This window comes from Staurois parvus, unplaced genomic scaffold (genome assembly GCF_062004578.1).
Source record: "Staurois parvus isolate SC_StPar_1 unplaced genomic scaffold, SC_StPar_1.0 ptg000487l, whole genome shotgun sequence".
NCBI classification, from domain to species: Eukaryota; Metazoa; Chordata; class Amphibia; order Anura; family Ranidae; genus Staurois; species Staurois parvus.
This window is the reverse complement of record NW_028318283.1, coordinates 259,258-281,325: the sequence shown is the minus strand read 5'-3', so window position 1 is coordinate 281,325 and position 22,068 is coordinate 259,258.

Here is a 22,068-nt window from a genome sequence, read left to right as displayed (position 1 = left end):
AGGAACGGGGGGAGACATCCGCCTTTTCAGCAGCCAGGCGAAGAAGTAGTGGCGAGGAGAGTGGCTCGGTAGCCGGTCTAGAGACAGGTCTGTCTCCTGACCCAGACGCAGCCGAGGGGGCTAGTAGTGAGGCGGAGACCCTACTTGATGATGAGGAGGTTGATCGCACTTGGCAGCCTCGTCGTCATCAGGCAATTTCTTCCGCATCATCAGGAGAAGAGGGTGGCAGCTTGGCAGCGAGCAAAACAGTCGGTGGGTTGCCCAGGAGACAGCAGCAGGGTCGCAGCAGTGTCAGTGGAGCCAAACGTCCACGGAGTAGAGCACCAGCTCCACTGCAGCCTACCACCACGGCCAGTAGTGGTGCCGGTGCGCACGGAGGAAGCAGCAGTCAGCCAGTGAGGAGTATCGGGGGCAAAGTTTCCTACTCGGCGGTGTGGCAATTTTTCGTCAAGCCGCCCGAGGAAGTAAACGTAGCCGTATGTCGACTATGTGGCCAGAAAGTCAAGCGTGGCCAGGGGGCCCATGTTGGGACTACAGCGTTGCGGCAGCATATGCAGCGTCGCCATTTGGTGGCTTGGGAAAACCGTGATAAAGATACGGCGGTTCTGCCCGCCCCAGCCCCCGCTCCATCACCCGCTCCGTTACTTGCTCCGTCACCCGACGTCAATCGCCCTCCATCAGCCAGTCAAGGCTCCAACACCTCTGCTGAGGGGAGTTGTCGCTCGTTGGCATCTTCCGCTCGTTCAGATGCTCCTTCTCCTGCTACTCCTCTTCACGGATTCCGTCAGCAGTCTTTCTTGGAATCCGTTTCCAAGAGACAACAGTTTGCGAGCACGCACCCGACGGTGCAAAAGCTGAACGTCCTCCTGTCCAAGTTGCTGGTGCTGCAGTCCCTCCCTTTCCAAGTGGTGGACTCAGCACCTTTCAGAGAAATGATGGCTTGTGCCGCGCCGCGGTGGAGAGTGCCAAGCCGTCATTTCTTCGCCAAAAAGGCAGTGCCAGCCCTGCATTCACATGTAGAAGACATGGTGGGCCAGTCTTTGAGCATGTCGGTCTCTGCCAAAGTGCACGGCAGCGCCGACGTGTGGAGCTGTAACTATGGTCAGGGACAGTACATGTCATTTACGGCCCACTGGGTGAACGTGGTGCCGTCACAGCCGCACCAGCAACTTGGACAGGTCACGCCGCTTTTGCCTCCACGTTTGCACGTCCTTGGTCCGGCAAAGATGTCCGCCTCTACCACCTCTTCTTCCGCCGTGTCCTCAGCCGCCACCCCCGTGCCAAGTCCCATTACCCGACCGGCATATCACATGTGCAGGGCGCAACGGTGTCACGCTGTTCTGCACCTGGTATGCCTTGGCGAACGTAGTCACACAGGGGAGGAACTTCTGAGTGTAATGAACAGAGAAATCGACAGATGGCTGTCTCCGCGCAAACTGAAAATCGGAACCATGTTGACCGACAACGGAAAGAACATGGTGTCTGCTCTGCGTCAAGGAAGGTTGTGCCATGCGCCATGCACGGCTCACGTGTTCAATCTGGTTGTCAAGCGGTTCTTAAAATCCACCATCCCACTGCAAGACATCCTTAAAATGTCACGTAAACTTTGCATGCATTTCAGCCATTCCTACACCGCAAAGCACACCCTCCTTGAGCTGCAGCGGCAGAACGGAATTCCACAGCATCGCCTGATCTGCGACGTTGCAACAAGGTGGAATTCAACCCTACACATGTTAGACCGCCTTTACGAACAGCGAAAGGCCATCACCGATTTCCTGATGTTACAAGCGGATAAAGGTACTCCCCTGTGTAACTTCGATGTCAGCCATTGGCAGCTCATGCGTGACACCTGCCGCTTGCTCAGGCCCTTTGAGGAGGCCACGCTATTCGTGAGTCGGCAGGACTATGGGATGAACGACGTCATTCCTCTGTTGCACGTCCTTGAACAAATGCTGTTAACAATGGCTGGTCAGGCTGCGGTAGACGTGGCGCACAGATCTCAACGCCACATGACCCCTGTGGGGGCAGGACAGGAAGAAGAGGAGGAGGTAGAGGAGGACATTTGTGCTCAGGAATTATTGAGTGAAATGGGTGGTTTTTCCACTCAGCGGACAGGAGTGGAGGAGCAGGAGCATCTGGTAGAGGAGGAGGAGGAGGAGACAGAGGACCCAGACGCACCGTGGCAGTATGCTGTGGAGATGGAGGCAGGGAGTCCCTCGCATTCCTTGGCACAAATGGCCCATAGCATGCTCGGTTGCTTGCGTAGCGACAGCCGAATAATAACCATCAGACAGAGGGATGACTTTTGGCTGTCCACCTTGTTGGACCCTCGCTACCGTTCCAAAATGGTGGCCTTTTTCACACCTGCTGAGAGGGAGGCCAAAATAACGTACTATAAAAACCACCTATGTAGTCAGTTGGTCTCTGCCTTTGTGCGCCAACGTCCATCCTCAGACACTGTGGGCCCTGTGCGCTCGCGTTCCGCTGCCATGGCAGCAGGGGAGGGGTGGGGTGGTAGGAGCAGTGGCAGCTCCACCAGCAGCAGCTGCCTCAGTCTGCAGTCGATGATGAGTAGCTTTCTTCACCAGCGCAGTGAGGAAACTACTAACCAGCCGCAGCAGCAGCAGCAGCATCAGGTGGACCTGGAGCAGGACCTCAAACAACAGGCTTGGGCCTACTTGGACAGCACCCTGCCAACCGAGGTAGACAATCCCCTTGACTACTGGGCAACGAAACTTGACCTTTGGCCCCAACTAGCTGAATTTGCCCTTGAAAGGCTGTCATGCCCGGCCAGTAGCGTGGCATCGGAGCGCGTGTTTAGTGCGGCAGGAGGTATTGTAACTCCGCGGAGGACACGACTGTCCACCCAAAGTGTGGAGAGACTGACGTTTGTGAAAATGAATCAGGCGTGGATTAGTCTGGATTTCAAACCACCAGTTCCTGACACAACTGACTAAATCCGCCATGAATCATGCCTCAAACATGTGCCACTTTGAGGTCTCCTCACACACTGCTGGTGTGTAGAATTTTTTGACATAGGGTGCTGGCAGATTACGGGCCTCCCATAGCTGCTGCCAGGCCCCTAATCTGCCATAGGCCCCTATATACCGCCTCCTCATGCTGCTGCCAGGTCCAGAGTCTCTCATGGGTCCCTGTACGGCCTCCCATTGCTGCTGTCTCCATTGCCACACTCTGCCATGTGCCACTTTCAGGTCTCCTCACACACTGCTGGTGTGTAGAATTTTTTGACATAGGGTGCTGGCAGATTATGGGCCTCCCATAGCTGCTGCCAGGCCCCTAATCTGCCATAGGCCCCTATATACCGCTTCCTCATGCTGCTGCCAGGTCCAGAGTCTCTCATGGGTCCCTGTACGGCCTCCCATTGCTGCTGTCTCCATCGCCACACTCTGCCATGTGCCACTTTCAGGTCTCCTCACACACTGCTGGTGTGTAGAATTTTTTGACATAGGGTGCTGGCAGATTATGGGCCTCCCATAGCTGCTGCCAGGCCCCTAATCTGCCATAGGCCCCTATATACCGCTTCCTCATGCTGCTGCCAGGTCCAGAGTCTCTCATGGGTCCCTGTACGGCCTCCCATTGCTGCTGTCTCCATCGCCACACTCTGCCATGTGCCACTTTCAGGTCTCCTCACACACTGCTGGTGTGTAGAATTTTTTGACATAGGGTGCTGGCAGATTATGGGCCACCTATAGCTGCTGCCAGGCCCCTAATCTGCCATAGGCCCCTATATACCGCTTCCTCATGCTGCTGCCAGGTCCAGAGTCTCTCATGGGTCCCTGTACGGCCTCCCATTGCTGCTGTCTCCATCGCCACACTCTGCCATGTGCCACTTTCAGGTCTCCTCACACACTGCTGGTGTGTAGAATTTTTTGACATAGGGTGCTGGCAGATTATGGGCCTCCCATAGCTGCTGCCAGGCCCCTAATCTGCCATAGGCCCCTATATACCGCCTCCTCATGCTGCTGCCAGGTCCAGAGTCTGTCATGGGTCCCTGTACGGCCTCCCATTGCTGCTGTCTCCATCGCCACACTCTGCCATGTGCCACTTTCAGGTCTCCTCACACACTGCTGGTGTGTAGAATTTTTTGACATAGGGTGCTGGCAGATTATGGGCCTCCCATTGCTGCTGCCAGGCCCCTAATCTGCCATAGGCCCCTATATACCGCTTCCTCATGCTGCTGCCAGGTCCAGAGTCTCTCATGGGTCCCTGTACGGCCTCCCATTGCTGCTGTCTCCATCGCCACACTCTGCCATGTGCCACTTTCAGGTCTCCTCACACACTGCTGGTGTGTAGAATTTTTTGACATAGGGTGCTGGCAGATTATGGGCCTCCCATAGCTGCTGCCAGGCCCCTAATCTGCCATAGGCCCCTATATACCGCCTCCTCATGCTGCTGCCAGGTCCAGAGTCTGTCATGGGTCCCTGTACGGCCTCCCATTGCTGCTGTCTCCATTGCCACACTCTGCCATGTGCCACTTTCAGGTCTCCTCACACACTGCTGGTGTGTAGAATTTTTTGACATAGGGTGCTGGCAGATTATGGGCCTCCCATAGCTGCTGCCAGGCCCCTAATCTGCCATAGGCCCCTATATACCGCCTCCTCATGCTGCTGCCAGGTCCAGAGTCTGTCATGGGTCCCTGTACGGCCTCCCATTGCTGCTGTCTCCATCGCCACACTCTGCCATGTGCCACTTTCAGGTCTCCTCACACACTGCTGGTGTGTAGAATTTTTTGACATAGGGTGCTGGCAGATTATGGGCCTCCCATAGCTGCTGCCAGGCCCCTAATCTGCCATAGGCCCCTATATACCGCCTCCTCATGCTGCTGCCAGGTCCAGAGTCTGTCATGGGTCCCTGTACGGCCTCCCATTGCTGCTGTCTCCATCGCCACACTCTGCCATGTGCCACTTTCAGGTCTCCTCACACACTGCTGGTGTGTAGAATTTTTTGACATAGGGTGCTGGCAGATTATGGGCCTCCCATTGCTGCTGCCAGGCCCCTAATCTGCCATAGGCCCCTATATACCGCTTCCTCATGCTGCTGCCAGGTCCAGAGTCTCTCATGGGTCCCTGTACGGCCTCCCATTGCTGCTGTCTCCATCGCCACACTCTGCCATGTGCCACTTTCAGGTCTCCTCACACACTGCTGCTGTGTAGAATTTTTTGACATAGGGTGCTGGCAGATTATGGGCCTCCCATAGCTGCTGCCAGGCCCCTAATCTGCCATAGGCCCCTATATACCGCCTCCTCATGCTGCTGCCAGGTCCAGAGTCTGTCATGGGTCCCTGTACGGCCTCCCATTGCTGCTGTCTCCATTGCCACACTCTGCCATGTGCCACTTTCAGGTCTCCTCACACACTGCTGGTGTGTAGAATTTTTTGACATAGGGTGCTGGCAGATTATGGGCCTCCCATAGCTGCTGCCAGGCCCCTAATCTGCCATAGGCCCCTATATACCGCCTCCTCATGCTGCTGCCAGGTCCAGAGTCTGTCATGGGTCCCTGTACGGCCTCCCATTGCTGCTGTCTCCATCGCCACACTCTGCCATGTGCCACTTTCAGGTCTCCTCACACACTGCTGGTGTGTAGAATTTTTTGACATAGGGTGCTGGCAGATTATGGGCCTCCCATAGCTGCTGCCAGGCCCCTAATCTGCCATAGGCCCCTATATACCGCCTCCTCATGCTGCTGCCAGGTCCAGAGTCTGTCATGGGTCCCTGTACGGCCTCCCATTGCTGCTGTCTCCATCGCCACACTCTGCCATGTGCCACTTTCAGGTCTCCTCACACACTGCTGGTGTGTAGAATTTTTTGACATAGGGTGCTGGCAGATTATGGGCCTCCCATTGCTGCTGCCAGGCCCCTAATCTGCCATAGGCCCCTATATACCGCCTCCTCATGCTGCTGCCAGGTCCAGAGTCTCTCATGGGTCCCTGTACGGCCTCCCATTGCTGCTGTCTCCATCGCCACACTCTGCCATGTGCCACTTTCAGGTCTCCTCACACACTGCTGGTGTGTAGAATTTTTTGACATAGGGTGCTGGCAGATTATGGGCCTCCTATAGCTGCTGCCAGGCCCCTAATCTGCCATAGGCCCCTATATACCGCTTCCTCATGCTGCTGCCAGGTCCAGAGTCTGTCATGGGTCCCTGTACGGCCTCCCATTGCTGCTGTCTCCATCGCCACACTCTGCCATGTGCCACTTTCAGGTCTCCTCACACACTGCTGCTGTGTAGAATTTTTTGACATAGGGTGCTGGCAGATTATGGGCCTCCCATAGCTGCTGCCAGGCCCCTAATCTGCCATAGGCCCCTATATACCGCTTCCTCATGCTGCTGCCAGGTCCAGAGTCTGTCATGGGTGCCTGTACGGCCTCCCATTGCTGCTGTCTCCATCTCCACACTCTGCCATGTGCCACTTTCAGGTCTCCTCACACACTGCTGGTGTGTAGAATTTTTTGACATAGGGTGCTGGCAGATTATGGGCCTCCTATAGCTGCTGCCAGGCCCCTAATCTGCCATAGACCCCTATATACCGCTTCCTCATGCTGCTGCCAGGTCCAGAGTCTGTCATGGGTCCCTGTACGGCCTCCCATTGCTGCTGTCTCCATCGCCACACTCTGCCATGTGCCACTTTCAGGTCTCCTCACACACTGCTGGTGTGTAGAATTTTTTGACATAGGGTGCTGGCAGATTATGGGCCTCCCATAGCTGCTGCCAGGCCCCTAATCTGCCACAGGCCCCTATATACCGCCTCCTCATGCTGCTGCCAGGTCCAGAGTCTGTCATGGGTCCCTGTACGGCCTCCCATTGCTGCTGTCTCCATCGCCACACTCTGCCATGTGCCACTTTCAGGTCTCCTCACACACTGCTGGTGTGTAGAATTTTTTGACATAGGGTGCTGGCAGATTATGGGCCTCCCATAGCTGCTGCCAGGCCCCTAATCTGCCATAGGCCCCTATATACCGCCTCCTCATGCTGCTGCCAGGTCCAGAGTCTGTCATGGGTCCCTGTACGGCCTCCCATTGCTGCTGTCTCCATTGCCACACTCTGCCATGTGCCACTTTCAGGTCTCCTCACACACTGCTGGTGTGTAGAATTTTTTGACATAGGGTGCTGGCAGATTACGGGCCTCCCATAGCTGCTGCCAGGCCCCTAATCTGCCATAGGCCCCTATATACCGCCTCCTCATGCTGCTGCCAGGTCCAGAGTCTGTCATGGGTCCCTGTACGGCCTCCCATTGCTGCTGTCTCCATCGCCACACTCTGCCATGTGCCACTTTCAGGTCTCCTCACACACTGCTGGTGTGTAGAATTTTTTGACATAGGGTGCTGGCAGATTATGGGCCTCCCATAGCTGCTGCTAGGCCCCTAATCTGCCATAGGCCCCTATATACCGCCTCCTCATGCTGCTGCCAGGTCCAGAGTCTGTCATGGGTCCCTGTACGGCCTCCCATTGCTGCTGTCTCCATCGCCACACTCTGCCATGTGCCACTTTCAGGTCTCCTCACACACTGCTGGTGTGTAGAATTTTTTGACATAGGGTGCTGGCAGATTATGGGCCTCCCATAGCTGCTGCCAGGCCCCTAATCTGCCATAGGCCCCTATATACCGCCTCCTCATGCTGCTGCCAGGTCCAGAGTCTGTCATGGGTCCCTGTACGGCCTCCCATTGCTGCTGTCTCCATTGCCACACTCTGCCATGTGCCACTTTCAGGTCTCCTCACACACTGCTGGTGTGTAGAATTTTTTGACATAGGGTGCTGGCAGATTACGGGCCTCCCATAGCTGCTGCCAGGCCCCTAATCTGCCATAGGCCCCTATATACCGCCTCCTCATGCTGCTGCCAGGTCCAGAGTCTGTCATGGGTCCCTGTACGGCCTCCCATTGCTGCTGTCTCCATCGCCACACTCTGCCATGTGCCACTTTCAGGTCTCCTCACACACTGCTGGTGTGTAGAATTTTTTGACATAGAGTGCTGGCAGATTATGGGCCTCCCATAGCTGCTGCCAGGCCCCTAATCTGCCATAGGCCCCTATATACAGCCTCCTCATGCTGCTGCCAGGTCCAGAGTCTGTCATGGGTCCCTGTACGGCCTCCCATTGCTGCTGTCTCCATCGCCACACTCTGCCATGTGCCACTTTCAGGTCTCCTCACACACTGCTGGTGTGTAGAATTTTTTGACATAGGGTGCTGGCAGATTATGGGCCTCCCATAGCTGCTGCCAGGCCCCTAATCTGCCATAGGCCCCTATATACCGCCTCCTCATGCTGCTGCCAGGTCCAGAGTCTCTCATGGGTCCCTGTACGGCCTCCCATTGCTGCTGTCTCCATCGCCACACTCTGCCATGTGCCACTTTCAGGTCTCCTCACACACTGCTGGTGTGTAGAATTTTTTGACATAGGGTGCTGGCAGATTATGGGCCTCCCATTGCTGCTGCCAGGCCCCTAATCTGCCATAGGCCCCTATATACCGCCTCCTCATGCTGCTGCCAGGTCCAGAGTCTCTCATGGGTCCCTGTACGGCCTCCCATTGCTGCTGTCTCCATCGCCACACTCTGCCATGTGCCACTTTCAGGTCTCCTCACACACTGCTGGTGTGTAGAATTTTTTGACATAGGGTGCTGGCAGATTATGGGCCTCCCATTGCTGCTGCCAGGCCCCTAATCTGCCATAGGCCCCTATATACTGCTTCCTCATGCTGCTGCCAGGTCCAGAGTCTCTCATGGGTCCCTGTACGGCCTCCCATTGCTGCTGTCTCCATCGCCACACTCTGCCATGTGCCACTTTCAGGTCTCCTCACACACTGCTAGTGTGTAGAATTTTTTGACATAGGGTGCTGGCAGATTATGGGCCTCCTATAGCTGCTGCCAGGACCCTAATCTGCCATAGGCCCCTATATACCGCTTCCTCATGCTGCTGCCAGGTCCAGAGTCTCTCATGGGTCCCTGTACGGCCTCCCATTGCTGCTGTCTCCATTGCCACACTCTGCCATGTGCCACTTTCAGGTCTCCTCACACACTGCTGGTGTGTAGAATTTTTTGACATAGGGTGCTGGCAGATTACGGGCCTCCCATAGCTGCTGCCAGGCCCCTAATCTGCCATAGGCCCCTATATACCGCCTCCTCATGCTGCTGCCAGGTCCAGAGTCTGTCATGGGTCCCTGTACGGCCTCCCATTGCTGCTGTCTCCATCGCCACACTCTGCCATGTGCCACTTTCAGGTCTCCTCACACACTGCTGGTGTGTAGAATTTTTTGACATAGGGTGCTGGCAGATTATGGGCCTCCCATTGCTGCTGCCAGGCCCCTAATCTGCCATAGGCCCCTATATACCGCTTCCTCATGCTGCTGCCAGGTCCAGAGTCTCTCATGGGTCCCTGTACGGCCTCCCATTGCTGCTGTCTCCATCGCCACACTCTGCCATGTGCCACTTTCAGGTCTCCTCACACACTGCTGGTGTGTAGAATTTTTTGACATAGGGTGCTGGCAGATTATGGGCCTCCCATTGCTGCTGCCAGGCCCCTAATCTGCCATAGGCCCCTATATACCGCCTCCTCATGCTGCTGCCAGGTCCAGAGTCTGTCATGGGTCCCTGTACGGCCTCCCATTGCTGCTGTCTCCATCGCCACACTCTGCCATGTGCCACTTTCAGGTCTCCTCACACACTGCTGGTGTGTAGAATTTTTTGACATAGGGTGCTGGCAGATTATGGGCCTCCCATAGCTGCTGCCAGGCCCCTAATCTGCCATAGGCCCCTATATACCGCCTCCTCATGCTGCTGCCAGGTCCAGAGTCTCTCATGGGTCCCTGTACGGCCTCCCATTGCTGCTGTCTCCATCGCCACACTCTGCCATGTGCCACTTTCAGGTCTCCTCACACACTGCTGGTGTGTAGAATTTTTTGACATAGGGTGCTGGCAGATTATGGGCCTCCCATTGCTGCTGCCAGGCCCCTAATCTGCCATAGGCCCCTATATACCGCTTCCTCATGCTGCTGCCAGGTCCAGAGTCTCTCATGGGTCCCTGTACGGCCTCCCATTGCTGCTGTCTCCATCGCCACACTCTGCCATGTGCCACTTTCAGGTCTCCTCACACACTGCTGGTGTGTAGAATTTTTTGACATAGGGTGCTGGCAGATTATGGGCCTCCCATTGCTGCTGCCAGGCCCCTAATCTGCCATAGGCCCCTATATACCGCTTCCTCATGCTGCTGCCAGGTCCAGAGTCTCTCATGGGTCCCTGTACGGCCTCCCATTGCTGCTGTCTCCATCGCCACACTCTGCCATGTGCCACTTTCAGGTCTCCTCACACACTGCTGGTGTGTAGAATTTTTTGACATAGGGTGCTGGCAGATTATGGGCCTCCTATAGCTGCTGCCAGGCCCCTAATCTGCCATAGGCCCCTATATACCGCTTCCTCATGCTGCTGCCAGGTCCAGAGTCTCTCATGGGTCCCTGTACGGCCTCCCATTGCTGCTGTCTCCATTGCCACACTCTGCCATGTGCCACTTTCAGGTCTCCTCACACACTGCTGGTGTGTAGAATTTTTTGACATAGGGTGCTGGCAGATTACGGGCCTCCCATAGCTGCTGCCAGGCCCCTAATCTGCCATAGGCCCCTATATACCGCCTCCTCATGCTGCTGCCAGGTCCAGAGTCTGTCATGGGTCCCTGTACGGCCTCCCATTGCTGCTGTCTCCATCGCCACTCTCTGCCATGTGCCACTTTCAGGTCTCCTCACACACTGCTGGTGTGTAGAATTTTTTGACATAGGGTGCTGGCAGATTATGGGCCTCCCATTGCTGCTGCCAGGCCCCTAATCTGCCATAGGCCCCTATATACCGCTTCCTCATGCTGCTGCCAGGTCCAGAGTCTCTCATGGGTCCCTGTACGGCCTCCCATTGCTGCTGTCTCCATCGCCACACTCTGCCATGTGCCACTTTCAGGTCTCCTCACACACTGCTGGTGTGTAGAATTTTTTGACATAGGGTGCTGGCAGATTATGGGCCTCCCATAGCTGCTGCCAGGCCCCTAATCTGCCATAGGCCCCTATATACAGCCTCCTCATGCTGCTGCCAGGTCCAGAGTCTGTCATGGGTCCCTGTACGGCCTCCCATTGCTGCTGTCTCCATCGCCACACTCTGCCATGTGCCACTTTCAGGTCTCCTCACACACTGCTGGTGTGTAGAATTTTTTGACATAGGGTGCTGGCAGATTATGGGCCTCCCATAGCTGCTGCCAGGCCCCTAATCTGCCATAGGCCCCTATATACCGCCTCCTCATGCTGCTGCCAGGTCCAGAGTCTCTCATGGGTCCCTGTACGGCCTCCCATTGCTGCTGTCTCCATCGCCACACTCTGCCATGTGCCACTTTCAGGTCTCCTCACACACTGCTGGTGTGTAGAATTTTTTGACATAGGGTGCTGGCAGATTATGGGCCTCCCATTGCTGCTGCCAGGCCCCTAATCTGCCATAGGCCCCTATATACCGCCTCCTCATGCTGCTGCCAGGTCCAGAGTCTCTCATGGGTCCCTGTACGGCCTCCCATTGCTGCTGTCTCCATCGCCACACTCTGCCATGTGCCACTTTCAGGTCTCCTCACACACTGCTGGTGTGTAGAATTTTTTGACATAGGGTGCTGGCAGATTATGGGCCTCCCATTGCTGCTGCCAGGCCCCTAATCTGCCATAGGCCCCTATATACCGCTTCCTCATGCTGCTGCCAGGTCCAGAGTCTCTCATGGGTCCCTGTACGGCCTCCCATTGCTGCTGTCTCCATCGCCACACTCTGCCATGTGCCACTTTCAGGTCTCCTCACACACTGCTGGTGTGTAGAATTTTTTGACATAGGGTGCTGGCAGATTATGGGCCTCCTATAGCTGCTGCCAGGACCCTAATCTGCCATAGGCCCCTATATACCGCTTCCTCATGCTGCTGCCAGGTCCAGAGTCTCTCATGGGTCCCTGTACGGCCTCCCATTGCTGCTGTCTCCATTGCCACACTCTGCCATGTGCCACTTTCAGGTCTCCTCACACACTGCTGGTGTGTAGAATTTTTTGACATAGGGTGCTGGCAGATTACGGGCCTCCCATAGCTGCTGCCAGGCCCCTAATCTGCCATAGGCCCCTATATACCGCCTCCTCATGCTGCTGCCAGGTCCAGAGTCTGTCATGGGTCCCTGTACGGCCTCCCATTGCTGCTGTCTCCATCGCCACACTCTGCCATGTGCCACTTTCAGGTCTCCTCACACACTGCTGGTGTGTAGAATTTTTTGACATAGGGTGCTGGCAGATTATGGGCCTCCCATTGCTGCTGCCAGGCCCCTAATCTGCCATAGGCCCTTATATACCGCTTCCTCATGCTGCTGCCAGGTCCAGAGTCTCTCATGGGTCCCTGTACGGCCTCCCATTGCTGCTGTCTCCATCGCCACACTCTGCCATGTGCCACTTTCAGGTCTCCTCACACACTGCTGGTGTGTAGAATTTTTTGACATAGGGTGCTGGCAGATTATGGGCCTCCCATTGCTGCTGCCAGGCCCCTAATCTGCCATAGGCCCCTATATACCGCCTCCTCATGCTGCTGCCAGGTCCAGAGTCTGTCATGGGTCCCTGTACGGCCTCCCATTGCTGCTGTCTCCATCGCCACACTCTGCCATGTGCCACTTTCAGGTCTCCTCACACACTGCTGGTGTGTAGAATTTTTTGACATAGGGTGCTGGCAGATTATGGGCCTCCCATAGCTGCTGCCAGGCCCCTAATCTGCCATAGGCCCCTATATACCGCCTCCTCATGCTGCTGCCAGGTCCAGAGTCTCTCATGGGTCCCTGTACGGCCTCCCATTGCTGCTGTCTCCATCGCCACACTCTGCCATGTGCCACTTTCAGGTCTCCTCACACACTGCTGGTGTGTAGAATTTTTTGACATAGGGTGCTGGCAGATTATGGGCCTCCCATTGCTGCTGCCAGGCCCCTAATCTGCCATAGGCCCCTATATACCGCTTCCTCATGCTGCTGCCAGGTCCAGAGTCTCTCATGGGTCCCTGTACGGCCTCCCATTGCTGCTGTCTCCATCGCCACACTCTGCCATGTGCCACTTTCAGGTCTCCTCACACACTGCTGGTGTGTAGAATTTTTTGACATAGGGTGCTGGCAGATTATGGGCCTCCCATTGCTGCTGCCAGGCCCCTAATCTGCCATAGGCCCCTATATACCGCTTCCTCATGCTGCTGCCAGGTCCAGAGTCTCTCATGGGTCCCTGTACGGCCTCCCATTGCTGCTGTCTCCATCGCCACACTCTGCCATGTGCCACTTTCAGGTCTCCTCACACACTGCTGGTGTGTAGAATTTTTTGACATAGGGTGCTGGCAGATTATGGGCCTCCTATAGCTGCTGCCAGGCCCCTAATCTGCCATAGGCCCCTATATACCGCTTCCTCATGCTGCTGCCAGGTCCAGAGTCTCTCATGGGTCCCTGTACGGCCTCCCATTGCTGCTGTCTCCATTGCCACACTCTGCCATGTGCCACTTTCAGGTCTCCTCACACACTGCTGGTGTGTAGAATTTTTTGACATAGGGTGCTGGCAGATTACGGGCCTCCCATAGCTGCTGCCAGGCCCCTAATCTGCCATAGGCCCCTATATACCGCCTCCTCATGCTGCTGCCAGGTCCAGAGTCTGTCATGGGTCCCTGTACGGCCTCCCATTGCTGCTGTCTCCATCGCCACTCTCTGCCATGTGCCACTTTCAGGTCTCCTCACACACTGCTGGTGTGTAGAATTTTTTGACATAGGGTGCTGGCAGATTATGGGCCTCCCATTGCTGCTGCCAGGCCCCTAATCTGCCATAGGCCCCTATATACCGCTTCCTCATGCTGCTGCCAGGTCCAGAGTCTCTCATGGGTCCCTGTACGGCCTCCCATTGCTGCTGTCTCCATCGCCACACTCTGCCATGTGCCACTTTCAGGTCTCCTCACACACTGCTGGTGTGTAGAATTTTTTGACATAGGGTGCTGGCAGATTATGGGCCTCCCATTGCTGCTGCCAGGCCCCTAATCTGCCATAGGCCCCTATATACCGCTTCCTCATGCTGCTGCCAGGTCCAGAGTCTCTCATGGGTCCCTGTACGGCCTCCCATTGCTGCTGTCTCCATCGCCACACTCTGCCATGTGCCACTTTCAGGTCTCCTCACACACTGCTGGTGTGTAGAATTTTTTGACATAGGGTGCTGGCAGATTATGGGCCTCCCATTGCTGCTGCCAGGCCCCTAATCTGCCATAGGCCCCTATATACCGCCTCCTCATGCTGCTGCCAGGTCCAGAGTCTGTCATGGGTCCCTGTACGGCCTCCCATTGCTGCTGTCTCCATCGCCACACTCTGCCATGTGCCACTTTCAGGTCTCCTCACACACTGCTGGTGTGTAGAATTTTTTGACATAGGGTGCTGGCAGATTATGGGCCTCCCATAACTGCTGCCAGGCCCCTAATCTGCCATAGGCCCCTATATACCGCCTCCTCATGCTGCTGCCAGGTCCAGAGTCTCTCATGGGTCCCTGTACGGCCTCCCATTGCTGCTGTCTCCATCGCCACACTCTGCCATGTGCCACTTTCAGGTCTCCTCACACACTGCTGGTGTGTAGAATTTTTTGACATAGGGTGCTGGCAGATTATGGGCCTCCCATTGCTGCTGCCAGGCCCCTAATCTGCCATAGGCCCCTATATACCGCTTCCTCATGCTGCTGCCAGGTCCAGAGTCTCTCATGGGTCCCTGTACGGCCTCCCATTGCTGCTGTCTCCATCGCCACACTCTGCCATGTGCCACTTTCAGGTTTCCTCACACACTGCTGGTGTGTAGAATTTTTTGACATAGGGTGCTGGCAGATTATGGGCCTCCCATTGCTGCTGCCAGGCCCCTAATCTGCCATAGGCCCCTATATACCGCTTCCTCATGCTGCTGCCAGGTCCAGAGTCTCTCATGGGTCCCTGTACGGCCTCCCATTGCTGCTGTCTCCATCGCCACACTCTGCCATGTGCCACTTTCAGGTCTCCTCACACACTGCTGGTGTGTAGAATTTTTTGACATAGGGTGCTGGCAGATTATGGGCATCCTATAGCTGCTGCCAGGCCCCTAATCTGCCATAGGCCCCTATATACCGCTTCCTCATGCTGCTGCCAGGTCCAGAGTCTCTCATGGGTCCCTGTACGGCCTCCCATTGCTGCTGTCTCCATTGCCACACTCTGCCATGTGCCACTTTCAGGTCTCCTCACACACTGCTGGTGTGTAGAATTTTTTGACATAGGGTGCTGGCAGATTACGGGCCTCCCATAGCTGCTGCCAGGCCCCTAATCTGCCATAGGCCCCTATATACCGCCTCCTCATGCTGCTGCCAGGTCCAGAGTCTGTCATGGGTCCCTGTACGGCCTCCCATTGCTGCTGTCTCCATCGCCACACTCTGCCATGTGCCACTTTCAGGTCTCCTCACACACTGCTGGTGTGTAGAATTTTTTGACATAGGGTGCTGGCAGATTATGGGCCTCCCATTGCTGCTGCCAGGCCCCTAATCTGCCATAGGCCCCTATATACCGCTTCCTCATGCTGCTGCCAGGTCCAGAGTCTCTCATGGGTCCCTGTACGGCCTCCCATTGCTGCTGTCTCCATCGCCACACTCTGCCATGTGCCACTTTCAGGTCTCCTCACACACTGCTGGTGTGTAGAATTTTTTGACATAGGGTGCTGGCAGATTATGGGCCTCCTATAGCTGCTGCCAGGCCCCAAATCTGCCATAGGCCCCTATATACCGCTTCCTCATGCTGCTGCCAGGTCCAGAGTCTCTCATGGGTCCCTGTACGGCCTCCCATTGCTGCTGTCTCCATTGCCACACTCTGCCATGTGCCACTTTCAGGTCTCCTCACACACTGCTGGTGTGTAGAATTTTTTGACATAGGGTGCTGGCAGATTACGGGCCTCCCATAGCTGCTGCCAGGCCCCTAATCTGCCATAGGCCCCTATATACCGCCTCCTCATGCTGCTGCCAGGTCCAGAGTCTGTCATGGGTCCCTGTACGGCCTCCCATTGCTGCTGTCTCCATCACCACACTCTGCCATGTGCCACTTTCAGGTCTCCTCACACACTGCTGGTGTGTAGAATTTTTTGACATAGGGTGCTGGCAGATTATGGGCCTCCCATAGCTGCTGCCAGGCCCCTAATCTGCCATGGGCCCCTATATACCGCCTCCTCATGCTGCTGCCAGGTCCAGAGTCTGTCATGGGTCCCTGTACGGCCTCCCATTGCTGCTGTCTCCATCGCCACACTCTGCCATGTGCCACTTTCAGGTCTCCTCACACACTGCTGGTGTGTAGAATTTTTTGACATAGGGTGCTGGCAGATTATGGGCCTCCCATAGCTGCTGCCAGGCCCCTAATCTGCCATAGGCCCCTATATACCGCCTCCTCATGCTGCTGCCAGGTCCAGAGTCTCTCATGGGTCCCTGTACGGCCTCCCATTGCTGCTGTCTCCATCGCCACACTCTGCCATGTGCCACTTTCAGGTCTCCTCACACACTGCTGGTGTGTAGAATTTTTTGACATAGGGTGCTGGCAGATTACGGGCCTCCCATAGCTGCTGCCAGGCCCCTAATCTGCCATAGGCCCCTGTTGTCGCTTGTTGGCATATTCCGCTCGTTCAGATGCTCCTTCTCCTGCTACTCCTCTTCACGGATTCCGTCAGCAGTCTTTCTTGGAATCCGTTTCCAAGAGACAACAGTTTGCGAGCACGCACCAGACAGTGCAGAAACTGAACGTCCTCCTGTCCAAGTTGCTGCTGCCAGGCTCGTAATCTGTCATGCGCCCGTGTACCGCCTCCTCATGCTGCTGCCAGGTCCAGAGTGTGTCATGGGCCCCCGTACCGACTCCAAATGCTGCTGCCAGGCCCGTAATCTGTCATGGGCCCCTGTACCACCTCCCCATGCTGCTGCCACGTCCAGATTGTGTCATGGGTCCCTGTACGGCCTCCCATTGCTGCTGCCAGGCCTGTAATCTGCCATGGGCCCCCGTACCGACCCCTCATGCTGCTGCCAGGCCCGTAATCTGCCATGGGCCCCTGTACCGCCTCCTCATGCTGCTGCCAGGTCCAGAGTGTCTCATGGGTCCCTGTACGGCCTCCCATTGCTGCTGTCTCTATCGCCACACTCTGCCATGTGCCACTTTCAGGTCTCCTCACACTGCTGGTGGTTTCCATTTTTGTCATAGGGTGCTGTATGGCCTCCCATTGCTGCTGCCTCCACCGCCACACTGTGGCTCCACACTCTGGTTTTGGCCCCGTGACTGGCCAAATGAGTGAAGTGTGCGGTGATTCTAAGATCGACGGCACTCATCTGCATGTCATACTGCCTGACAGTATTATTTCTCTTCCCCAGCAGACTCCAAGGGCATTTAAATTAAAGGTACAGTGTTCAGCACTAATATTAAGTCTCTCTGAAGCCTAGAAACACCCTTTTTTAAGTTAAATTCACAGCGAATATATTCGACTCGAATCGAAATTTTTCTACGAATTCGCCGAATCAGTCGAATCGAATTTTTGAATACTTCGCTCATCTCTAATCATAACGCAATCACAGGAGCCCACTGCCATGCCTTGCCATCCGCAAACTAAGCCACATCATTGCTCTCACTGCACTCGGTCCCACATTCACCAAAGTGCTCCTGCCTTGCTGCAGTTTGTTACTGGGGTCCCAAGACCTTACAGAAAGGGCTGCTGCTCATACATGTGTATGTCCCTGCTTCAATCTGTATCTTGCCCTGTGTGTGTTGCAAGAGTAGTGCCCAAGTCACCTACCAATTAGACAGGCAACTCCTTTCTGTTGCATTCACCCCTTATTAAGATACTTCTACCTTTGCTTTCAGAGGGATTTGAATTCTCAAAGTGCACCAACTCGGGCCCCATCAAGCATGCAGAATGTCTTATACTGCAGTTTAAAAGGACATTGACTTATTTAACTAAGAGCTCTGTCTTTGCCTCAGAATTTAACCCTGTCACCCGCCTCTGAGAGCACAAGTGAGCTAGCCGCTCTTCTTGGTAGTTTTTCTTGCTCAGTAGGGAACAACATCTCAGGTCTTGGGTTACTGGCTAAATTCGGGTTACTGGCTAAATTCTGAATTGCAGGAAGTTCAAAACTGATTGAGATTTTGCTGTGTTTGCATTTTACATGAAATTACGACGAGTGATAGCTATTATTTAATCCACAAACGTTTCTGTTGTTTTACCGTGCTTACATTTGATCTCAATACAACCATGATATCTGTTCACTCTAAACTATCTAAGAGTCTAATTTGTGGTTGCAGCCAGAGGGTTCCTCTGACTAAAGCTTTAAGGTGGTGTCAACAGAGGGTGAGTTCTCAGAGCGCAGTCAGGCAAGACAGGGAACCCAAAAATTACTCAGCGACCCCTGAGGGGGTAATGCTACAGAAGGAAAACTTCAATTCTTTTAAAACTTGATATGACATAGATAAATGTTGTTTTCTGTATTTCTCATTTCCCCTCCTATAATTGGCATGCTCCCTTTCCCTAAGGACCCTGCAAAAAGCCTACAAGCAGTCTATAACTCCTTATTTGTAATCAAGTCCTTATTAAATGCAACAGAAAAAAGCAGCAATTGGATTTGGATTAAATAGAAAGACAACAACTGGGCTGCAAGAGAGTATGGAACTGATGAGGGTGTACCTGGGATGCCACGTATCACCGTTGAACTTTCTGAAGATTTAGAGAGATGAAGGAAGGTAGCCAGATGTAGAGAGATTTTCAGTGAAACTTCAATGAAGGAAGGTAGCCACCTGATTACTCCAATTGCTTATCCACCCTCCCTCTTCCCTCACACCAATCCCAACATCATTAGTGCCACTTTGCCATAGGGATTGAAAACATCAAGTCCTATTAGCTCTACTGACCCTAGCTAGTAGAGAGTATGGAACTGATGGGGGTGTACCTGGGTCACTGGAGACATAGTGGGATTGTCAACAAAATGTCAGTGAACAAGAATGTCCACCTAATGACCCCAATGACGTATCTACCCTCCCTCTTTTCATCACACCAGTCCCAGCATCGTAAGTGCTGATTCGCCAAAGAGATTGAAACATCAAGTCCTATTAGCTCTACTGACCCCAGCCAGTGGAGAGTATAAAACTGATGGGGGTGTACATGGGATGCCAAGTATTACCATTGAGCCTTCTGAAGATGTAGAGAGATTTTCAGTGAAAGCTCAATGAAGGATGGTAGCCACCTGATTATTCCAATTGCTTATCCACCCTCCCTCTTTCGTCACACCAATCCCAACATCATGAGTGCCGCTTTACCCTACGGATTGAAACATCAAGTCATATTTGCTCTACTGACCCCATCCAGTAGAAAGTATGGAACTGTTGGGGGTGTACCTGGGACACTGGAGACATAGTGGGATTGTCAACAAATGTCAATGAAAAAGAATGCCCACCTAATGATCCCAATTATGTATCTACCCTCCCTCGTATCATCACACCAGTTCCAACATTGTAAGTGCTGATTTGCCAAAGAGATTGAAACATCAAGTCCCATTAGCTCTACTGAACCCAGCTAGTAGAGGGTATGGAACTGATGGGGGTGTACCTGGGACACTGGAGACAAAGTGGGAATGTCAAAATAATGTCAGTGAAGAAAAATGTCCACCTAATGACCCCAATGACACATCTACCCTCCATCTTTTGATCACACCAGTCCCAACATCGTAAGTGCTGATTTGCCAAAGAGATTGAAACATCAAGTCCTATTAGCTCTACTGACCCAAGCCAGTGGAGAGTATAAAACTGATGGGGGTGTACCTAGGATGCCAAGTATTACCGTTGAGTCTTCTGAAGATGTAGAGAGATTTTCAGTGAAACCTCAATGATGGATGGTAGCCACCTGATTACTCCAATTGCTTATCCACCCTCCCTCTTTCATCACACCAATCCCAACATCATGAGTGCTGTTTTGCCACAGGGATTGAAACATCAAGTCCTATTCACTCTATGGTTGGCATTTTTTGTGTCCCAAGCGAGCACCGCTGCCTGGGAGTGCAAGCCACACAATTCCATCCCCTCCATCAGAAGCTCTGGATGAAGACTGGGCACTTTCAGTTGTTGCCCCTCATGGTGAATCTTTGCCACCCACTTCTGACAGAACTTTTATTCTTTGTTCAGTCTATCTTTGTACATTTTCCTCTCATTTTGGATAGTTTACACCAGGGTTCTCCAAACTTTCCAAACAAGGGTCTTCAGATTTTGGGATGGCTGGATTGTTTACAATGAGAGTAGAAAATGCTCCAATGTCAGTGAAAGAACAAAAAGGCCTGTAGTCAGTAGGATGAGGAATAATGCCCCATAATTGGTGTCAGTGGCACGAATAGTAAACCATTATTGGTGTCAGAGAGTGGAATAGTTCCCCACTGTTGTTGGTATCAGTCAGAATATTGCCCCATCATTGGTGTCAGTGAGAGGAATAGTGCCTAATTGTTGGTATCAGTGAAAAGAATTGTGCCCCATTTTTGGTATCAGTGGAAGGAATTGTGCCCCAATTGTTGGTATCAATGGAAGGAATAGTGTTCCATCATTGGTATCAGTGGGAGGAATAGTGCCCCATCATTGGTATCAGTAGGAGGAATAGTGCCCCATCATTGCTGTCAGTGGAAGGAATAGTTTTCTATTGTTGGTGTCAGTGGGAGGAATGATGCCTTAGCAGTGTTGTCAGTGGAAGGAATAGTGCCCCATTGTTGGTGTCATTGGGAAGAATAGTGCTCCATTGTTGGTATCAGTGGGAGGAATAGTGCCCCGTCATTGTTATCAGTGGAAGGAATATTGCCCCATCATTGTTATCAGTGGAAGGAATAGTGACCCGTCATTGTTATCAGTGGAAGGAATAGTGCCCCATCATTGGTGTCAGTGGAAGGAATAGTGACCCGTCATTGTTATCAGTGGAAGGAATAGTGCCCCATCATTGTTATCAGTGGGAGGAATAGTGCCCCATTGTTGGTATCAGTGGGAGAGATAGTGCCCCATTGTTGGTGTCAGTGGGAGGAATAGTGCACTATTGTTGGTGCCAGTGGGAGGTATAGTTCCCTATTGTTGGTGTCAGTGGGAGGAATAGTCCCCATCATTGGCAGCACAGTTGTGTCAGGAGCAAGGAGTTTCTCCTGCTGTCAGGTACTGAGATTCGGAAGGTGCTCCAGCTCCTGTGTGTGAGAGGGGAGTGCGGTGAAATCTATCCCAGCTCTCCTGGCTCCTTCCTGAGGAAGCCATGGAGCCCAGCGGGGCATCTCCTGCTGGGAGCTCGCAGCCATCCCCTGGGCTGACGGGTGACATGCCTGCCTCAGTACAAGCTGGGGCTGGTGATCTATCTACCCCTGGTGAATATGAAGGCATGGAGTCCATTTGGGAGAGAGTGGTGGCTGGGATTAAGGTTCTGAATAAGGAACGATACAACCTCTACAAACTCAGAGTGGAGTTGAAGCGATTGTGTAAGCAGCGTGAGAGCATGTATAGCTGGAACCGTGGATCCATGGATTCGTAAATCCAGTTGGCTAAAGTTCAGATGGAACAGCAGGAAACCATTGTGGTCATAATGGAAGGGAGAGATGGGCCTTTCAAGGAGAAGATTTGTAATGACAGAAGGTTTGCAAGGATGCCTTCTCAGGACTCCTCAAGACTCAAGAGGCAAGCTAAGGGTGATCCAGTCTCCAATGTGTGGGAATTAGCTGGTGTTTGATGGTGAGGACATACCTGATGACGTGCCAGATAAGGTAAAGCCTATCAAGCCCCAAACAGTGGATACAACTATTTTTGTGCAGTTTAACACAGCAACTAATGCTGACCGTTTGCCCAGTGACACCCAGCCTGGTGACCCCATGTCCAGCAATGCTTTGACTGATAGTGTTAGAGGTCAGCAAAATGTGCATTTAAAAAAAAAAAAAAAAAAAAAAAAAAAAAAAAAATGAAATTTCTGCAGAGGGACTACAAATGCCAGCAGAACCTGTTAACGCTTCTTTGGCCAAATCCAAAGCTGCTTGCCC